This window comes from Macaca nemestrina, chromosome 14 (assembly GCF_043159975.1).
Source record: "Macaca nemestrina isolate mMacNem1 chromosome 14, mMacNem.hap1, whole genome shotgun sequence".
NCBI lineage: Eukaryota > Metazoa > Chordata > Mammalia > Primates > Cercopithecidae > Macaca > Macaca nemestrina.
The window spans coordinates 18,001,259-18,019,796 of record NC_092138.1 but is presented as its reverse complement, the minus strand read 5'-3'; the positions used below and the strand labels follow the sequence as shown (position 1 = coordinate 18,019,796).

The window sequence follows — 18,538 nt, the reverse complement described above, 5'->3', positions numbered from 1 at the left end:
ATGTCCCAGTTCATGTCCAAAGGCTGGAAGCTGCTATAGAACCAGAAAGAGCAGATAGCTTTAAAGGCCATCAGGCAGGAGAATTCTTTCTTACTCAGGAGATGGTTAGTATTTTGTTCTCAATAAAATACTGGCAAAACTGAATCCAGCAGCACATCAAAAAGCTTATCCACCATGATCAAGTGGGCTTCATCCCTCGGATGCAAGGCTGGTTCAACATACACAAATCAATAAATGTAATCCAGCATATAAACAGAACCAAAGACAAGAACCACATGATTATCTCAATAGATGCAGAAAAGGCTTTTGACAAAATTCAACAGCCCTTCATGCTAAAAACTCTCAATAAATTCAGTATTGATGGAATGTGTCTCAAAATAATAAGAGCTATTTATGACAAACCCACAGCCAATATCATACTGATTGGGCAAAAACTGGAAGCATTCCCTTTGAAAACTGGCACAAGACAGGAATGCCCTCTCTCACCACTCCTATTCAACATAGTGTTGGAAGTTCTGGCCAGGACAATCAGGCAGGAGAAAGAAATAAAGGGTATCCAATTAGGAAAAGATGAAGTCAAATCGTCCCTGTTTGCAGATGACATGATTGTATATTTAGAACACCCCATCTTCTCAGCCCAGAATCTCCTTAAGCTGATAAGCAACTTCAGCAAAGTCTCAGGATACAAAATCAATGTGCAAAAATCACAAGCATTCTTATATATCAATAACAGACAAACAGAGAGCCAAATCATGAGTGAACTCCCATTCACAATTGCTTCAAAGAGAATAAAATACCTAGGAATCCAACTTACAAGGGATGTGAAGGACCTCTTCAAGGAGAACTACAAACTACTGCTCAATGAAATAAAAGAGGACACAAACAAATGGAAGAACATTCCATGCTCATGGACAGGAAGAATCAATATCGTGAAAATGGCCATACTGTCCAAGGTAATTTATAGATTCAATGCCATCCCCATTAAGCTATCAATGACTTTCTTCACAGAATTGGAAAAAACTACTTTAAAGTTCATATGGAACCAAAAAAGAGCCCACATTGCCATGACAATCCCAAGCCAAAAGAAAAAAGCTCGAGGCATCACGTGACCTGACTTCAAACTATACTACAAGGCCACAGTGGCCAAAACAGAGATATAGACCAATGGAACAGAACAGAGCCCTTAGATATAATACCACAAATCTAAAACCACCTGATCTTTGACAAATCGGACCAAAAAAAAGCAATGGGGAAAGGATTCCCTGTTTAATAAATGGTGCTGGGAAAACTGGCTAGCCATAAGTAGAAAGTTGAAACTGGATCCCTTCCTTATGCCTTATACAAAAATTAATTCAAGATGGATTAGAGACTTAAATGTTAGACCTAATGCCATAAAAACCCTAGAAGAAAACCTAGGCAATACCATTTAGGACATAGGCATGGGCAAGGGCTTCACGTCTAAAACACCAAAAGCAATGGCAGCAAAAGCCAAAATTGACAAATGGGACCTAATTAAACTAAAGAGCTTCTGCACAGCAAAAGAAACTACCATCAGAGTGAACAGGCAACCTACAGAATGGGAGAAAATTTTTGCAATCTACTTATCTGACAAAGGGCTAATATCCAGAACATACAAAGAACTCAAACAAATTTACAAGATAAAAACAAACAACCCCATCAAAAAGTGGGCAAGGGATATGAACAGACACTTCGCAAAAGAGAAGACATTCATGCAGCCAACAGACACATGAAAAAATGCTCATCATCACTTACCATCAGAGAAATGCAAATCAAAACCACAATGAGATACCATCTCACACCAGTTAGAATGGCAATCATTAAAAAGTCAGGAAACAACAGGTTTGGGAGAGGATGTGGAGAAATAGGAACACTTTTACACTGTTGGTGGGACTGTAAACTAGTTCAACCATTGTGGAAGACAGTGTGATGACTCCTCAGGGATCTAGAACTATAAACATTTAACCCAGCCATCACATTACTGGGTATATACCCAAAGGATTATAAATCATGCTGCTATAAAGACACATGCACACGTGTGTTTATTGCGGCACTATTCACAATAGCAAAGACTTGGAACCAACCCAAATGTCCATCAATGATAGATTGGATTCAGAAAATGTGGCATATATACACCATGGAATACTATGCAGCCATAAAAAAGGATGAGCTCATGTCCTTTGTAGGGACATGGATGCAGCTGGAAACCATCATTCTCAGCAAACTATCGCAAGAACAGCAAACCAAACGCTGCACTTTCTCAGTCATATGTGGGAATTGAACAACGAGAATACTTGGACACAGGAAGGGGAATATCACACACCAGGGCCTGTTGTGGGGTGGGGGTAGGGGGGAGGGATAGCATTAGGAGATATACCTAATATAAATGATGAGTTAATGGGTGCAGCACACCAACATGGCACATGTATACATATGTAACAAACCTGCTCGTTGCGCACATGTACCTTAGAACATAAAGTATAATAAAAAAAGAAAAAGAAAAAAAAAATCTGGGGTTTGATATTTTCTACCTGTTTGGAAATTTTCTGCCACCACACTTGAGCTACTGCTTCTAACTTGTTGTTTTTCTCTTTCCCTTCTGTGTCTCCAAGTTCCTTCATATTCACCTTTTGCATAAGGTTCTCTACATCTCTAATGCTGTATTCTGTACTTTCCATATATTTTGTTTGCATGCTTCAGTCTAGATATTTTCTACTGACTTTCTTCAGCTCACTAAATCTCTCTTTAACTCTGATCAATTTCCTTTTATAACCATGTACAGTCATCCTTAAGTATCCACAGGAAATTGCTTACAGGACCTCCTGTGGATACCAAAATCCACAGATGTTTAAGTTCCTTATATAAAATGGCACAGTATTTGCATATAGACTATGCACATCCTCTTGCATACTTTAAATTATCTCTTGATTACTTATAATACCTAATAAAATGTAAATGCCATGTAAATAGTCGATATGCTGCGTATTTTATTTGGATTATGTTTGTTGTTGTATTGTTATTTTTTATTTTATTTTTTCAAGTATTTTTGATCTGTGGTTGATTGAATTCATGGTGCAGAATTCATGGATATGGTGGGCCAACTGTATTGAGTTCCTATTTGCTGTTACCATATTTTTCATTTCTTTAACATCCATTAAACTCTTTTTCTTATATTAAAGTTCTTTCCTGAGGTATTTCACATTATTCTCTATTTTCTGAAATGTATAACTTATTTAAAAATACATTCTGATTATATCAATATCTAGGTCTTTGGATTTGTTTGTGTTGTTTCTATTTTCTCTTCATCTTATTTCTTGGCATGCTGCTAATTCTGATTAAATATTGAATATTATGATGAAAAATTGTAGAGGCTTTGAATAATGTCATCTTCCTCCAGAGTGGATTCATTCTTTCTTCTGGCAGACAGCAGAAAGTCAGATCAACTCAATCTAAGTTTCGGACTGTCCTGACTCAAAGCTGGTTTGCAATCTTTGTAAGGATCATTCTACTTCTGGTTTTCTTCCACTCATCCACCTTCAGTGGATTCAACTCACAGCCTGGAGCTTCCTAAGCCCTTTCGAACTTTGCATGTCATAAACTCTAATTTTTGCTCCCTAGCAAAAAGGGATAATGTTTTCTTATGCCTTTCAGCCATCTTAATCTTGACATTTTAGCCTATTGTCTTTCTTAGATTAAGCAAGTGACTCAAGAAGAAAATGAGTTCCAAATATTAGTGTATTAGTCTTAGTTCTCTATACCTCAATACTATCCTTTTTTTTTTTTTTTTTTTTTTGAGATAGTGTTGCTCTGTTACCCAGGCTGGAGTGGTGCAGTGGTACTATCTCGGCTCACTGCAACCTGTGTCTCACAGGTTCAAGCAATTTTTGTGCCTCAGTCTCCCATGCAGCTGGGATTATAGGCTTGTGCCACCACACCTGGCTAAGTTTTGTATTTTTAGCAGAGACGGGGTTTCACCATGTTGCTCAGGCTGGGCTCAAACTTCTGGTCTTGAGTGATCCGTTCACCTTGGACTCCCAAAGTTTTGGAATTACAGCCGTGAGCCACCATGCTCGGTCTGTCTGTCCTACATTTAGGATCCTTAATATCTGGCTGCTTTGGCAGCCTTAAACTTCAAATTTTGGCTTCCCATGCTCATGAGACGGCCTAAAGCACTCCCATGTCTTAGCAACTAAACTTTGCCTTCCTTTCTAGGCCATCATCTCATGCCAGGGCTCAAAAGCGCTGTAGGATATATCAACAGGCAGAATTTGAGCTCACTTCAACGAGCTTTCCTTTGGTGTATACTCTGGGTCCTCCAGTCCTTTTTGTCACAGTAGCATGCTGATGTCTACAAACAGATGTTTTGTATTTTGAGGGCTTTAAAAGTTTTTCTCAGCGGCAGCACTGGTATGCTATAAGCTACAGCATCAAGAAGCAGCAGAATTCTCCCGGTCAACATTTTAACATATAATTCTTATCAAAGGTTGCTTTCTTTCTAATATGATTATGACTAAAGTGTACCCATTTAAGTTGTTTCAAAAAAGAAAACTTGTACTTTCAAACATGCCATAACTTCATAATTTTAGAATTTGTTTTTCTTGGATGAAATTCTCCATTTTTAATTTTGGGCCAAGGGAGATATTTTAGAACACAAAATTTATGTCAATTTGGCCTGCTGTTTTCTATATATTCCATGGTTTGTAAATATGATGAATGTGTATGCATGCATACATATATAGGAAAAGCTGAGATATCAATACAGAATAAAACTTTTCAAATAAAAATAACGCAGAAGCAGCTGCTGTTCTCTAAATAAAAGAAACAATAAGCTTGATTTTAATTTTTAATTTATTTTCATGTAATTTTATGCCTTTCAACACTTATTCTGTCATTAAATTCTCAGTTTTTATGGTTTAATGGTATATTATCTGTAGTGCAGACATTATATAGCTCGTTTTCTGTAGCTATTCATCTATATTCATAATACTTATAATTAGGAAATTGTTAGAAGACATTTTCAATAGGAAGGGAATCAAGTTGAAAATTATGTGGGAATAAGAAGGGAGAGACCAAAAATTGGATGAAATGAGTCACTTATCAAAAAGAGTAAAACAGTGTTTCCAAACTATAATGTGATCAGAAAGAATCATAATCTTTGGAAACTATGAAATTGATATTGTTAAATAAATTTTTGATCCTCCAAATTTTAAAATGTCTAGGAAAACAGATACTGTGACGAGAAACATTATAAGGTCATTAAGTTTGGGTTAATTGGTGTCTTAGCTACTGATATGATTAATTCAAAGGTTCTGAAAGTCATACAAAATTACATAATAGAGAAGAAAGCAATTTATTTTACAGGGAATCTTTTTATTCAATAGTTTTTAATTCTCCACTGAAATTCTAACTCTTTGCTATTCTTGAACATATTAAGCACAGCTATTTTAAAGTTTGTGTCTGTTATCTCTATTTATTAGAATCCTTGTAGGTTTGTTCCTATAGGGTATTTTTCTCTGGATTTTCAATCACACTGTCCTGTATTTTCATATACTGAGTAGTTTTGATTGAATGCTGGACATTGTATATGAAAAATTGAAAAGATAAATTGACTCTTGTTAATGGTATCTTCCTTCTGAAAAGAATTACATTTGCATCTGGAAATAAAAAAATATATATATTTCTTTGACAGAGGAACTAGCCATCCCAGGTCACATTAGTCCAATCAAAAATTGAGATGATGCCAAGATAAGTTTTAGACTTTGCTAGGATTGTTTTATTTCTGGCTTACCTTGCTTCTAGGGGTATGTGGCCCTTCAGAATCCTAATTGAAAACTTGGAGAGTTTTCCAGGGACCCATTACCTACATTGCCAAGACCCAAATTCTAATTTTTATCTCTCTAGATCTGTGAGGGTTTGGTTACGCAGATCAACAAGTTGGCTTCTTAACTATCTTATTAGAAATTGGAAGAAACCCAGAAGAAAAGCAACCTGAAATGCTGGGTTCAACTTTCTAGATTTTCTTCTTTTCTTGGATCTTGGCATTGTAATTCTTCATGGAAAGGTTACTTCTCCATTGCCTTCAAAGAGATTTTTAATCTTGTTCATATTTTCAATGGGAGATTTGGTATAAAATGCCTAGGGTATCATTACTGCAATAGAACACCCTAGAATTATTTAAGTAGGAATATCAGTTATTTTTTTTCTGCCACCTGAGAATGTGAAATTAGTTTACCCATGTCAATCATTGTAGAGAACAACCTGGATTCTATTCTACTCATTTTATTACATTTGATTTTTAAAATTAGATAAGAAAAATATGTATCTACTCTACTATACTAATATAAAATATATTAATAAAAGCAATAATTTCTCTCCTCATTTTCTCATGTCCTTGACTAACCTCTGCTCCTTAAAATACCGAATCTCCAGTATGTATAACTCTATATTTACCTTTATATATACATACACAAACTTATGTACATATATGTACTTTTTATAAAAGGATTATAGCATAACCATTGTGCTAACTTATTTTAATAACTTTCTATATAAATTATTCAATCTGCATTTAAAAATTGGATACAGAGTTTCATCAATTTTTAGAAGACATAGTAATTCCATCAAATAAGAACAAAATTAGATTTGTTTTCATCTTAGGGGAAAAATGCATTTTGTGTTCATTCATCTTTCATTGTTTTCTTTTATTGGTTCTAAGGGGATAAAGTTTTCATAAGACCTTGATTTAAGTGGCTTCTAGGCTCTTTGTAACATCCCATTTCAGAGACAGATGCATCTGTGAATGAGTAGCTATGCAGTATTCTTTAAAGACTGCATCATCTTAGGCAAAATATGTTTGGTGGTTTAAGGCCAGCAGAAAAAAACTACACATACAAACACTCACTATATATATGTATATGTATTATGTATACACACATATCTGTATATACATTTAAATCTAATATAAAATATGTGTTACATAAGAAATCATATGATATACATTTACAATCAATTTTAATTCTACTTTATTCTTATATATACACATAGATACACATAAACACGCACTGTATGAAGACAAATGTTATTTTTATACATAAAATAAGTACATTGTATTGTGTGAGTCTAGTATATTTTTAGAACAGAGAAATAACTCTTCATCTACTTGGGAAAAGTTTTCATAGCTGAAAAGAGGATTTTAGCAGCACAACATATAAGTAGCTACTAGTACTATGTTAACAAATGTTTTTTTAAATTGCTAATGATAGCATTTATTCAATACCATATATGTGTTATGTATTTTGTTATGCACCTTGAGTATAGCATTTTATTTAATACTTAAAATATCTTTATAGATTACGTATGTTTTTTTCATTTACTATTTAACAGAAGAGGAAAGTAAGACAGAGAAGGTCATTTATTTGTCCAAAATCACAGCCAGGATATTTTATACCCAAACTGTCTTTTGATTCTGAGCTCACTCCTATCTACTCAATTATACTGTACTTCAGTTTGTTCAATTGCATTGTGTTCACATTTTCTTTTTGATCTTGCAATTTCTCAGAATTTTTTTACTTGTTTCATTTTGTACTTTTGTACAAAGTTCCACTCTATGTTGGAAAAAGGCAGGGTGAAGCAACTTCTAGTTTTTCCTTTAAGTGGAAAAAAATTCACTTGAGTGACATAAATGGTCTTATATATCAAGGGTTTCTTGAATTTCTATCATTTTAGGCTGATAGTTTAAAAGGGTACATGATTATTCTGTAGAAGTCCTCTTATTGAAAATGGCTTCCCTAAGTATTTGGCCAGTTAAGCAGAAATTTCAATTAAAGCAGGGAATCATACAATATGATTCATACAGTAATACATACACATATATACACAATATCATGCAATGTATTCCTATATCTTACACATTTTATTTTAATGTGAACTATATACTTGTAGAGTTTCTGCCAATCAGTCAATACTGTTTGAGTTCTTATGTGGCATCAATCAAACCTCTTTTATTGCACTGATTGGAATTCGGCATCATCAGTTAGAATATTATATTTATTGTGTAGATCAAGCCCATAAGTCATTACATTCCAGATTTGGCTTATTTAAAGATGAATGACAGTTTAAACACACTTGCAGAACAATTTAAAACAGGACACCTTACAATTTTCTTCCTTAAACTTAATGTTACAGCATTTTTAGTACTCATTTTTACTGAGATTTTACTAAGCATTCAACTTAGTTTTCAGAGAAATGACAATTTTTCTGAAATACTTTTATTTTCCTCATATTTCATCCCCTTAAAAGTAGCTGTAATAGTTTTAGGAACAAACACTACCCGTCTTGTTAAGCGTGTAGCCGCATAGGTGGTAGGAGACATGAGGAGTAGATGTGTCAGAGCCAGCCTCTGATCTCTAGCATCCAGCATACCCAATACTGCATGTTACTCAAGGAGCAGAGTTTCCTTGTAAATGAATGGAGAGTCAATTAAATGGAGTATCCTTTTACTGCAGTGCCTACCTTCTTTCCATCCATTACATTTCCAAAAGTAGGACTGGGAGAGATATCCAGGGTTATAAAAATGCATTCTCTTGTTGGCCCTATGTAATGGAATGCTATTTTAATCGAGGAGTGCTACAAAATATTTTCTGGATCTTACCTAAATAATTTTTGTAAATATTTTCATTTATTTTACTTCTCTAGCAATTGCTGAAATTGTTGATGCTGTTCCTGGAGATTGCTATTTTACATTTTCTGTTTCAAAACTGTGTCTGCATTGTAGGCAGTTCTCTGGCTACCCAAGAAATTTAATATTTTATTATATCACAATTTTTCTTATTAGATATTTCATAATTCAAAGGTCAGGTCTAACAAAATGATCTTTCTGACCAAACTGGCTAGCTAAATTTAGCAACGAATTGATGGCTTTTCTATTTTACAATGTCTTGTCTGATCATTGAAATTTCCGAGTCAACCAGTTATTTTACCCTCACCTACACATTGCCTAAGCAGGTTTATTTCACAGTCTGGTTACCAGGGTGCCTGGCTCACATAAACACATCTGGAGTTCACTTCAGATTCTTAAACTAAATATTAAAGTATGCGTTTGATCAGTGAAGTCTTATCAACCCGTTAATCTCCCCCTTTACTATAATCAGAGCTAGAGTTCTTTACAACCATTGTCATACAAGCGTGAACCTGAATCCTTTCTCCTGGCGCATTTTGTATCCATAGGAAAAAAATATAAATACACTAAAACAAATTTCCCCAAACTTTTCTTGCTTCTTTGGGTTCCAGAAGTATCAAAAGACTGGGGTATAATTGAAATGAGCCCTGAGTGATTTGTTGCTAATGTCTTTTTAAGAAACCCATGGAAATCACAGTGACTTAAAATGAAACTCATGAATCTATTTTAAAGTTCACATAAATCTGAGATTTGAAGTTAAACTTGAAGGTCACAGAAAACATAAGAACTGGAAACCCTGGGGTTTCTTAGTGTGTTAGCTATTTTGATTCTGTCGTTTCTGTGATCAGGCCGACTTCTTTTGGAGCATTGCATTATGAAAGGACAGCTAGTCTGTCAGTCAACTTCTGCATACATTAGTAACATCTTAAAAATTCTTTAAGAAGTGATGGGTGAACATTTTGTGGCTTTTCATCCCTGATATATACCTTTTTCTTTTTTGATTTCTAAATACTGACTATTATGCATTCAGGGTTTGAAAGAATATTTTCATTAAGCAGAGACTTCTTCACTCTGGTACAGGATATTGCCTTGTTCTACCATGAACCTTACCCTTCCTAGCACTCCAGTCTTCTACCAGGTCCTTCTGCTGGGCACCCTCTTGGTATCATGCTCTCTTGTGGAGCATCCTGGCTCCTGGGAACCTGCCAGGGAACCTCCAGGCTGCACTGAATGTGCTCACCCATATTCTTCAACTAGGAGCTTCCAAACTGATTCCTTGGAGTCCTGGCGATGATAAACCTACATGGCCACCCATGGCAAAGTGAAATAAAACATTTCTCCCCTGTTGGTTACAGTGTTTGGAAAATATCACATAGCATGGCTGCAGCCAGATATATGCTAGGGTTTTAAAAGAAATTATTATTTCAGTTTCATCCCTCTCACCACTCCTCTTGTCGAGTCAGGAGACATTGTGAATGGCAGACGTCATTCAGAAGTCTAAGTGTTGTGAATGGACCAACTCATAATCCTTTGTTCTGTTAGTGCTTAAGGTCACATTCCCCCTAGGAGCCTCTTATTAATAATTGCTACTACAAATAGATTTTTGTGGCTCATATCTCATTCATCTATTCCACAAATGGAGGTTTTGTTCTATTATATTTCTATTATATTTATTTATTTTTGTTGTTCTTGTTGTACTGTTTTCATTGGTTCCAATTTCACTTAACATGAGTCTTTTATTCCCAATAAATAATCTTGGCTTTTTTTTTTTTTCCTGAAATGTTTTCACTCTGTTGCCTAGGCTGCAGTGCAGTGGCATGATCACTGCAGCCTCAACCTCCCCGGTTCAAGCAATCCTCCCACCTCAGCCTCCTGAGTAGCACACCACCATGCCCAGCTAATTTTTTGTTGTGTATGTATTTTTTTGTAAAGACAGAGTTTTGCCCTGTTGCCCAGGCTGGTCTCAAACTTCTGGGCTCAAGTGATCTGCTTGCCTCAGCCTCCCAAAGTGCTGAGATTCCAGGTGTTCATCACTGTGCACAGCCTATTCTTGGCTTTGATTGCACAAAACTCGACAGCTTACAAGACATGTCCATGTATATCAGTTCAGTGGTGAACTGAACTTGGATTCCCTCGTGGACAGCTCCTCAACCTCTACTTCAAGGCATTTATAGAAGGCTGGGCCAACTATCTGCTAGACATTATGAGTTATATATCCCACTAAGGCACAAATCTGGACACTTCCCCACTTTGCCACATTAATACTAGGTATAAAGTTTATGAATTATTACCTGATTTTTACAGTTGAGTACACTTGGCCTTAAAGAGTTTACAGAAGTTGCTCAGGGCCTCACATCCAGTGAGAGGTAGTATAGATTCCAAAGCCTGACCATATCTACTGCATCTTGTTTTTCCATTAAATCTGTGGTATGGCATAACAATGTAGCATTTCCTGGAGAAAACTCTTATAGAAAGTGGTAGGAGAAATGATCTCTATCCTTTGTTTACTCTGTCATTCATCAGGAAGTGATTATGTGATATTTTATAGATTTTTATTCATGGTTACTGGCTTGTAGCTCCCACAGCCTTGGTTATAATGTTGTGGTCCTTTAGCCTTCAGAAGCAGGTCTCAGGAAACAGCACGTCTTTCTCTGACCTTCTTCTGCCCTCCTTTCACCCGCCCAAGGCAGGACTCTATCTGACTGTCATCATTACATCTGAGTCTATCATTCCAAAGAGAATCCTGGCCCATATCCCAGAGAAAGGCATGCTGCACATGTTGCACAGAGGGGCCAAGAAGAATCTGAACACACAGGCCTCACTGGGTTTAGGTCATACCCTTTTTGTCCAATCAAATTTCTACATGGTTGTCAATTATGGACAACAAATAAAATCTTTGTAAAAGGCCTAAAGGACAGGGTTCAGAGAGCTTCTGGAGAGCTGAGTACATGGAGGTTCCTAGACACACCCAGTGATATGGTTTTGCTGTGTCCCCGCCCAAATCTCATCTTGAACTGTAGCTCTCATAATCCCATGTCATGGGAGGGACTTGCTGGAAGGTAATTGAATCATGGGGGCGGGTTTTTCCCATGTTGTTCTCATGATAGTAAGTCTCATGAGATCTGATGGCTTTATAAGGGTCAGTTCCCCTACACACACGCTCTTGCCTGCCGCCATGTAAGACATGACTTTGCTCCTCCTTTGCCTTCCATTATGATTGTGAGGCCTCCCCAGCCACATGAAACTGTGAGTCCATTAAAACTCTTTTTCTTTACACAAATTACCCAGTCTCAGGTAGGTATGTCTTTATTAGCAGTGTGAGAACAGACCCAGGAAGGACATAAGAGCTCTGTACCCCTTGCCCCATACCTTACCTTATGCATTTCTTCATCTGTATCCTTTGTGATATCCTTTATAATAAAGCAATAAACGTAAAACAAGTGTTACCTTGAGTTTTGTGAGTTGCTCTAGCAAGTTAGTTGAACCCAAAGAGGGGTCACAGGAACCCCAACTTGTAGCCAGTCAGAGGTTCTGGAGGCCCAAACTTGTGACTGAAGTGTCTGAAGGCAGGAGGCAGTTTTGGGGACTGAGCCTTCAACCTGTGGGATCTGACAATATCTCTAAGTAGGTAGGGTCAGAACTGCATTGGAAGACACCCAGCTGGTATCTACTGCAGAACTGATTGCTTTCTTGCTGGTGGGGAGAAATCACCCATATTTTGTGGTCACAGATGTCTTCTGTGTTGATGGTTGTTGTTCTTTTGGTAAGAGAGCAGAGGAAAAATGGTTTGAGAGTTTTTTCCAACAGAGTCACATTCAAATTCTCCAGATTGAAGAATCACTGGGAAACTAGACTTCTTTGCTTTTCTTCCAGCTTCTCACAGAGAAGTTTGTTTCTTTGTTTTACTGTTAAGAAAATAGTTGTTTTCACATTACTTTTTAGTTTGTTTGAAACCTGTTGGCACTGCATTTTAAAGTGCCATCTAAAAGTGTTCAGTCATAATGAGAGAGAAACTTTTCTTAGACTTATAGAATGTGGGATCTAAGAAACACATACTCCACTTCCCCATTTCATGCTTTAATCTCACCAACCACTAGACTGGCATGCTTTCCTAGAGACACAACAGACCACTCTCCATAGCCTAAAACAAGCTACTGTATCTTCACAGCATTTCCCATTGTACCAAACTTGTTTCCTTGTTGAGCACAAAGCTTTTGATCCTAACCGAGCCTTCCAAGAGGATATGAAAATGTCTCCCATTTCTTCCACACAGAGAGCATTCAGAAACCCTCATGACCCTTCCAATACAATAAAAATAAACCTTATTTCTTTCTTGTTTTTAATTTTATGGACCACTTAAAAATCGTGTTCGAAATGCCCTCTGAGGTAAGGGAAATTAATTGTTTACAGGAAAGGAAGATGAGGTTCAGCTAAAATAAAGGAAAAATCAAGATTCTTCTGGCTCAATTGTTGGGACTCTTTTCTCCAAACCTCCCTCCATTTCTAGGTGAACTGTTCCCATTTTTTGTCAGTTGTTCCTCCTATAAGCCTGTGTCAATGTCCACTCAGCATCTCAGGCCCTGTCCCAGCTTATGATAATGTTCACAGTGCTCAGGACTGAAATTAGGGACCACAGCTATTTTTGATCAGTACAGATGGATTATGCTCTCCAAGAAAGACTGTGCTGATAAACTTACAATTGCTCAAGTAAGATCAGTGCGGAAACCATGTAAGGTGAAAAAAAAAAAAACCTCAGAAGAACACTGTAGAGGGCTACGTTAAAGGAATTTTCTAAGGATGAAATTGTTACATAGTAAAAAATATTATTTCAACCATTTTCTTTTGCATGCATTGTTTTCCATCCTACCTTACAAAGGTATTCATGCCCATTATATTTCCATTTCCCAAAGTTCCTAAACCATTCAGAAGATAGAATTGTAGGAGTCTCTCATGTGCATCCCCATTTCCATTGCCATCACCCTAGTTGGGTCCTTGATGCCTATCCTGGCTCTTTGAAATATCCTCCTTATTGTTCATAATCACTCTCATTACTCCCTCTTGCAGATTCATAATCCACATTGCTTCCAGGGTTATCGTTTTTAAGCCTAAAGGGACTATGTTAGTCAGGGTTCTCTAGAGGGACAGAATGAATAGGATAGATGTATACATAAAGGGGAATTTATTCAGGAGTTTTAACTCACATGATCACAAGATCCCACAACAGGCCAGCTGCAAGCTGAGGAGCAAGGAAGCCAGTCAGAGTCCAAAGCTGAAAACTTGGAATCCAATGTCTGAGGGTAGGAAGCATCCATCATGTGAGAAAGATATAGGCTGGGAGGCTAAGTCAGTCTGGTTAATTCACAGTCTTTGGCCTGCTTTATTCTGGCCACACTGGCAGCTGATTAGATTGTGCCCACCCAGGTTGAAGGTGGGTCTGCCTTTTCCAGTCCAGTGACTTAAATGTTAATCTCCTTTGGCAACCCCTTCACAGACACACCCAGAAACAATACTTTGCATCATTCAGTCCAATCAAGTTGACACTCAGTATTAACCATCACAGGAACTAAGTTTATTTCCTACCCAAAACTTTCCAATAGTCTCCCATTATGTGAAAAATAACATACAGCTTCTCAGGCTTCCAACTCAACTTTTACAATTTTCCCCAAACTCCCAAAAGACCTTCACTAATACATTCTTAATTCTATGAGACTAGAAACGGTACTTGCTGTTCTCCAATGACAGCTTGTGTATTTCCTGCTTCTGTGTCCTGAAGCACACTGGTCTTCCCGTCTTTCTAGGATTCTAATTGCTTCTTAGCTACCTTCCAGAATCTTCCCGTTTTTCAAAGGCTTATTAAAATCTAACCTCCTCTGAAAAGCCTTTCTGTGGTCTTCATTTTTCTTAACTTCTTTTCAACTCTATTATACATTTGTCAGAGTCCACTACTATTAATTATTTATGTATTTGGCTTGCCTGATACACTGCAATTCCTGGAAAAGAACATTCACTGCACCTTGAAAGGTTTTATGGATTGAACTGAATTCCAACTGATGTTAGCATATTCACATATTTATTTATTCATCATGCATTTCCTCAGCATATGTTTATTGAATGACTACTACATGCCAACTGAGAGAATTCCAAGCCTAGTAGGCAAGATCAGCACAAATACTTCTAAGTAGAATTCAATGTAGAAGAATGACACAATTGAGATACAGCAAAGAGCTGGTGATCTGCCATACCTCAGCTTTATGTTGTGCTTCTTCGGTGCCCTTTTTATTCTTTCTGCTTCTATTTCTCTTGATGGTGAGGTTTTGGTCTCTTGTAGGCTCTATCTGAACTGTTATTGGAAAGTCATATAAAACATGATGTCATCCAGTACTGTTTCGTTCTTGTCACAGTGTTCTAGTCCTAGTTTTCTTTTCCTTTTTGTCTATAATAATAATTATGAATTCCTTCAGCATTTTCTGCCTTTTTTTGCTTGCTTCAGAGTTAAAGAAAGTCTGGTAGTTTTCTTCCTCCTAAAGGTCAACAAACAAGACATTAGAATTTTAAGTTTCTTTTCTGTTATTAATAATAAGTGAGGTCAGAGAGAAAAAGTGTTAATACAAGAAGAAAATGCAAAGATCCAGTGACTCTTACAAAGGTCATTAAATCTTAGCCTTTGATTCATAGTTCCTGGACTTCTGCTGGGAGAATATTTAATTGCATAAAACGCTTTTGTTCTAATGGATATTTATTTTTATTATGGTAAAATACACATAACTTTTCAGTGAATGGTTTTGTGGCATTAAGTACATTTACATTGTTGTGAACCCTCACCACCATCCCTTTCTAGAACTTTTTCTTTCCCAAGTGAAGATCTATACCTACTAAAAACTAACTCCACATTCCTCCCTTCCTATCCCATACTTTCCAACACCTAGAAACCACCATTCTACTTTCTGTCTCTGAATTTGACTACTTTAGTTATTTTGGACAAGTAGAATCATGCAATATTTGTCTTTTTGTGTGACTGGCTTATTTTACGTAAAATAATGTCCTCAAGATTCACCCAGGTTGTAGTGTGTGTCAAGTTTTTTTTCTTTTTCAGGCTGAAAAATATTCCCTATATTTATACAGCACATTTTGCTTACCCATTCATCTATTAATGGACATTTAGCTTTCTTCTACTTTTTAGCTATTGTGAATTATGCTGCTGTAAACACGAGTGCATAAATATCTGAGTCCTTGCTTTCAGTTCTTTTGGGTATATATCCAGAAATAGAATTCCTGGATTGTATGGTAATTATAGGTTTAATGTTTTTAAGGAATCACCATCCCTTTTTTCAAGTGCATACATCATTTATATTTTCATCAGCAATGCACATGAATTCAAATTCCTCCACACCTTTGCCAACACTTAGTTTTCTTTCTCTTTCTTTTTAAGATAACCATCCTAACAAGTATAGAGTGTTCTCTCATTGTGTCACCATGGATATTTCTGATGGTGACACTCACCAAATCTTATTCCTTCTTCAGACTTTTACTTTTTTTTATGGAAGAGCATGTTAACACTTTCCTCTATGAAGTCTTATTTTCCCAGAATGTCGTTGTAAAGGGTCATGTAAGGAAAAATAGTAGATACTTTTTATGGAAAGAAATTTATTTAGATTTGTGAAAGCTCCATACTGATGATAACCATCACAGTGGGCCCCTTCCCCCTCAGCAAGGTCTCCATAGGAAATTTCCTCATACCTCTATCATCACATTTGACATCAGCTCAGACCTGGACCTACCCAGCAGCAATAATCCATCTATTTTCATCCAATCATTCATCAATTCATCCCTCCATGCATTCATTCAACAATTAATTATTGTACACCTATGTTCTGTTTAAACCTAGCAATTCTTTCTAGTCTTTTTATTATTTACGATAACTAAGGAAGTATATTAATGAAATACTTGGCTATTTCCTTCTGATTGAGTATCCAGGCTAGTTCTCTGGACATCTTTTCTGGGCAAGATAAAGAGACAAATCATGGTGCTTTTTAGAAATGAAATGTTCACCTCATCTATGGCTCACATAGGCATTTCAAAGTGGGACCTAATGCTTTTAGAAACTATATTTACACAGCATAAAATAGGAACTTGTATCCCACTTAGAGTAAAAACTATCCATGCCTTTCTTACGTGGTAAATAACATATTGTGAGTTAAGGATGCCTAATAGACACTAAATAATGTAATACATGAGAAAGGAAACTATGATTGGCAAGTCCAATTACCTGGGTCTTGCAATATGTTTTTTTAATTGACCTTCATATCGTTACAGTAATGATTTTTGTTTTTCTCATTCTTTTCTTTTCTTCTTTTTGAATAAGAAGAAACAAGATTGACAATGAGAATTGTCACATGCAGCATTTTGTTGTTGTTGTTGCTGTTAGATGTCAGAGTTATAACTAAATAAAAATTGGAGTAATTTCACATCAAATGTTTCCCAGATAAATCCAGGGATTTCCACCACACTTTGTTCTTAGGAAATCAGCACCATATCTCATTGTAGAAGTATTTCCATGTGTAATTAATTTAAATATAACATAAAAGAAACAGAATCAAGATGAAACAGACAATAATCTTCCACTCAAACATATTCAACCACAAACCAAAGTCACATTTTGGATTGTGTCCTCATTTTGATGATCACAGGATTTATCTTATTTGTGGTTTACTTGGGCTATTTTCAATGCCTGGAGAGACACCATGTACACTGTAGAATAATGCAATAAAATAATTAAGCATATTTTCCTCGTCTCTGGGAATATTTATACTTGTACACACACAGTTACATTAAAAGGGCTAGAATGCAGCAAGCTCAGCTGTAAGTTATTACCATGATGGTGCTGGCGTGCTAGGGCTGCTGTCACACTGAGATGCAAACTGGGTGTTCCAGTGGGATGGATTATCCTAGAGTCCGCTAAGAAGTCAATGCATCTCATGGAGAGAAAATCTGTTGGGCTTAAAAGAAAAATGCCTGTGGAAGAACACAAACTAACATCTAATCCTTTGCCAGCAGAAGTTTTTAAGGGTAGTGAAAAATTAGTGACAGACAGAAATGTTCTTCTGAGTCTAGAATCAGAACAAATCCAGCTGTGGTCATTCTACTGGATCTCAGCAAAACAAACTTGGTTGCTTACATTTGTTCTGACCTCTTACAGAAGAAAAGATTCAAAATCGGGTACTTTCAACTGAGAAAACTTGGTTAAATGAAACGAAATAAGTTTAGATACAGGATGTTAGCTTGAGGAAAGTACAATATGATTTGAGAGTCAGAGTTTGGAATCAGGAGCCTCAAATCAGACCAGATGATTTTTAAGACGACACTAGCAACTCAAAAATGCAAATAAGAATCAGGAATAGGACCCCATAGACTTTTAGGGGGAGTCAGGACATTCTCAAAGCACTGGTTTCTATTCAAGTTATCAATTGACCCTGACACTAAGTAGGAGTGTTTTGTGCTATATTTGCCTTATGGCAAACAGGCTTGAGCTGATTTTGTTCTCTATGAGAAGTGGCTATGAGTTTTCATCAAGAGTGCAAAGGAAAAAGTTAGTTTGAGGGAAATAATCAAAAGACCAAGTTCTGAATTCTAGAACATTGGTCTGATCTAGAGTCAGAAGACCAAAGTCTGATTTCTAGTTTCTTCACTTACCAGGGTTATTTTGGAAATGTCATTTCATCTCCCCTAGTTTTCTTTTTCCTGAGAAAATGAGAATGTTTTCTGTCATCTTTATCTGAGGACAATGTGCAAATGTTTTGTAAACTCTTGTCAAGGATTATCATTATTTTAAAACTGAATTCCTTT

The 18,538-nt window shown here is 36.4% G+C and overlaps 1 long non-coding RNA gene across 1 annotated transcript in view; it reads left to right on the top strand.

The window, feature by feature from the left end:
* The window catches only part of LOC105498731 (uncharacterized), a 52,224-nt gene that overhangs the window by 25,252 nt on the left and 8,434 nt on the right, over positions 1 to 18,538 (top strand). The window lies entirely within an intron of this gene.